Source organism: Telopea speciosissima, chromosome 1 (assembly GCF_018873765.1).
Source record: "Telopea speciosissima isolate NSW1024214 ecotype Mountain lineage chromosome 1, Tspe_v1, whole genome shotgun sequence".
Lineage (NCBI taxonomy): Eukaryota > Viridiplantae > Streptophyta > Magnoliopsida > Proteales > Proteaceae > Telopea > Telopea speciosissima.
The window spans coordinates 19,076,821-19,081,301 of NC_057916.1; positions in this window are offsets into that span (position 1 = coordinate 19,076,821).

Genomic DNA, 4,481 nt, shown 5'->3' on the forward strand with positions numbered 1-4,481 from the left:
TGATTGTTTTTATTTAAAGCTATATTGCCGACCATTTATGTACGGAGAGGTGAAGCATTTATCAGACATGCTGGTCTGCGGCGATCAGGTTGGTCATCAACCTGGAACCTAATTCTTTTTTTTGGGTTTTCATGTCATTTCATTTTTGGTAACCTTTGAATGGCTCAATTCTCAATTGGAATTATTTTTTGACAGATTTCAAATGTCTTGTATTATCAAGAATTGGAAATTCCTCTGTCAGAATTGAATAATGAAGTCCTAAATCCGACAGATGATCTCATAAAGCTTGAGGTGAGTGTACAAATCTCAATGGTCATCTGCGTGGTCCTTGTTTCGTCTTCTAATTTTATTTGTTGCCTTTTTCTCTTTAGTCTTTAGAGGGTTATACACATGCTATCTTTTTTTTGTACTGCTAGGTCCATTCTTAGTGGGATAAATGGTGCTTTTTTATTTATTGGTTTAAAGAATTCCTCAGTCAGCATATTTCTTTTGGATAAGATTGTCTACAATTAGTTATGAGGCTATCCTTCTTTAGCTGAAATTAAAGTGCGGATACAGAAGAAATTGTTGGTTCCAGAAAAGAAGTTTGTTAAGGTGGTTATCTTCTTTTATACTTGCTTTTTATTTGTGGGAGGGATGTCTAGTGGATGCCGATCCAGATCTTTTGGCTGTATCGGCTTAGTGTTATCTGTCCACACGTCCTGTACCCCATTAGTGGTGGACTAACATGGGCCTTGAAAGAGTAAAATCTTTATAAACAGATTTAACTAAAGGCTTGAGGGGAAGAGGTTCAACTGGATGGTTTTTCGGATATTGGTATTAGACAGAACTCTGCGTTGGATGTTAAGGTGGCATATATGTTGATCCATTTTGATATTTTTGTCACTTCTCAGTTCACACGTTCAAGAAACTACGTATCACAAACCATCATAAAATTCTTGCTAGCGGGGGGTCTTGCTATGTAAAGTCCCCCCCCCCCCCCCCCTACAATAACAACTCAGCCTTACCCCATAATATTTGAAAAATGATTTTCTTCTCAGTACATCTAATAGTATTTGTTCTCTCTCTCTCTCTCTCTCTCTCTTGGTTCAGTTGATGATTGCATTTATGAAATCGCGTGTTATTGAGTCTAATAAAGTTCGTGAAGAGTATGACAATGTATCCAGCGATCCTAAAGATTATGACATTGAATTCAGCGATCCTGAAGATTATGACATTGAATTCAGTGATCTTGAAGATTATGATTTCTGACATTGTATTCACCGATCCTTGTGACCTAAAATGTTTTTGCACAAGGATTGTATGCAGCCTATAAGAACTTATGGTTATTGACAAATTTTTATTTTTTTTTAAAAAAAAAAAATTAAGTTTGCACTCTCATTAGATGTCTTAAGGTGATTTGGGTGTTGTACAATTGGTTTGTTGATTCTGGGGATTTTCTGGCCTTTCAATTTGTGTAAACGAAAGTACTTCGATCTCCAGCTCTCAGATTTGCTAATTAATGATTCCACTTTGGCTATGGTTTTGCATGTTGGTGACGTTTTGTTGCTTACTATGATAGTAATTAGTTGACAGCCAAGGGCTTGATTAGCGAGAGGGTTTATCTTCGCTGGCTAGGTTGTCTTGACTTATGATTGGTCCTTTTGGCCAAGAATAATTTCTGAACAAAGCCTTATCTTCTTATATAGATTTTCTATCTATAGAATGCAAATGGCAAAAACTAGTATTGCACCCCTTTATGAAGATATCAGCTCCTCGTGAGAATTTAGTTTCTTAAATTCTTCTATTTACGCGCCATCGGTACATTTCATTTGTTAAAATACTCTTCCCCATTCGTATTGTCACCATATGATTGGACTCTTCTGTCATCTTTAACTCCCACCTCTTATTATATAGGGTTAAAAAATACCCTCTCCCACATACTAATCTTGTGCTTCAAATAGCAAAATGAGCACACTTCATCCACAAAACAGTTTAACATTCTTACCCTGGTTCTCTTTGCTAATTTATGCATGATGATCTGTTCAAACTTATATTTACACATTTTACACATTTATAAGAGACACAAAATGATAATAAAACAAAAGGAACCCATGGCTACCCTCAGCTCCAAGGGTCCGGTTTCTCGGTTTAGTGTGGAGGGAGGTGTTCTTTTTTGACCTTTCAGGGGAAATGTTGTAATTTGAAGCTGGCAATACGTGCTTGAGTCGATGATCAATCCGCCGTTCCGATGAAGAGCTAACCCAGTGCAGACTGAATCCTTAAACGTTTCGCAAAATAAAGTAAAGTTACCACTCTTATATGGAAATGCATTTTTATCTGAAAGGCTTAGGAAGTGTTTGGTTCACTAAGTCTTAAGAATTTGAGTTTACGGACTCATGATCCAAAATCAGAATCTAATTCTTTAGAACAATCGAACCAAACACTTCCTTAGGCTTCTACGCTTTATAGAGTGAGCCAATCGACCAACCATTTATTTACAATCAGTTCAAACGTTTATGTGTTCCCCCCTTTGCCTTTGGGCTTCGGGCCGTCTTTGTTACATATTTCAAATTTTCATATCCTGTGTGTTCTTTGCAAATTCATGATTCATAAAAGCCATAATTAATTGAGAGTTATAAAGGGAAATTGATGGCGGCCTTATATCTATTCTCCAAATTTTTTTGTCATAGCTGACTTCACAAATAATGACTAGATGCTACACACGTGGTAATCCTTGGTATCTCTAAAAAGCTGACTCATCAAACAAGGAAACATAATTATCATTAGCAACCGATGTAAGAGACAGAACACCAAAGAGGAAAAGATATTTGAGTTATGGACATAATGTAAAATTAACTGAAGAGGATTAAAACCCTTCTAGAAATAAGTTAGAAAGAAAACTGAACAAAGGACCAACGTCCAGAGAGAACTCTATAAAGTCGTAAGAAAAGATAACAGAGAGATATCAAAACCCTTCTAGAAATAAAAGTTTTAGCTCACAGCTGGGGCTCGGTGACATCAACGTTAGAACCTCCGAATCACAAATGTGCCAAATTTATGTATAACTAATGTGCTAACCTCTATTTGTGCTGGCCTTGGCGCAACGGTAAGGTTGGTCTATTGTGACCAAGTGGTATAGAGTTTGGGTCTAAATGATTACACTTCTGTTCTTGGGACATGATTCTATTCCAGAAATGACTTTTTGTATTTCTATTACTGGGTCATATTTCTGGGCAAAAAAAATAACATTTGGTAACGCATAATAATTTTTATTTTTTGGTTAGAAAAGAAACAGATTCACATATGTTATGCACAATCATTTCTGTTTCTAGAACTTCTATAAATTTCAAAAAAAAAAAACCATTAAATACCCAAAAATTTGGTGGAGGTGGAGGTGGTTGTGGTAGAGGTGCCAGTATTGGTGGAGGTGGTGGTGATAGAAGTGGTGGCAGCGTTGGTGGTGCCGGTGGTGCCGGTGGCAAAGGTGGAGATGGAGGTGGTGGTGGCGGCAGTGATGGTGAAAGTAGTGGTGGTGGTGTTTTATTTTGAACATGAAGTTATTGCTTTACCCATCAAATTAGGCATGTGCTCATTAAAGAGCAACTCTCCCCTTATTTCTTCTTTTTATTTCTGGGACAGAGAAGCTTGAAATTTGAGTCTTTTTTTTCTATTTCTCAGCAATAGTCTTGTCCCAGTTTATACCTAGGAACAAAAAAATGAACCGGTGTTAACAAACGGATTTCATGCAGGAGTGTTATCATGCAAGCCCTTTGAGTTTGGAAATAGCCTCTAAACAGAAACGTATACTTCTATGTCTGCAAACTTGACAATTGAATGGTTTCTTTTTCTTCTTTATTTATGTCCGGTGCATGCAAATTTGTGCATATGAACACAAAAGAAAAATACCTTCCTCAAACATTGTGATTATTTTTTGAGTAAATATCACCCCCCTCCCCTTTAAGTATCCATAATATCAAACCTTTCTCCCAGATTTTGAATAATGATAATTCCCTCCTTTACTTTTGAAAGACTCTATCAACCGTACCCATTCCCATAAAAAATGCTGTTAAGTGATGACATCAGCCTTGATATATTCATCCAAACCCCACAATACTCATATGTAATGTGATACTTCAATATTACACCTTAATATCAAGAGAAAAAAAGTAAAAAAAACAATAATACCCTCAAGTCCAACCTCATACCCTTCTTTCTTTCTTTCTTTCTTTCTTCTTCCTCTTGCAACCCCACCCACCCCCACTCCTCTGCACCTCTTAACAAGACCAGGATATCACTTGCAATGGGGGTAGCAAAACCCCCTTTCAAGTGACTATTGAGCATAAAAAATGAAGGTGGAGCCATGTCTTCAACCTCAGCCCAAACTATGAAATCGGAAATTGCTAGGGTTTCAACGAATTTTCAGCCTCTGGTTGCGGCTGCTGCCGACGCTGATTGACATCTACAGCACCGGCAAACAATAGTTGGACTCTGGCGAACCC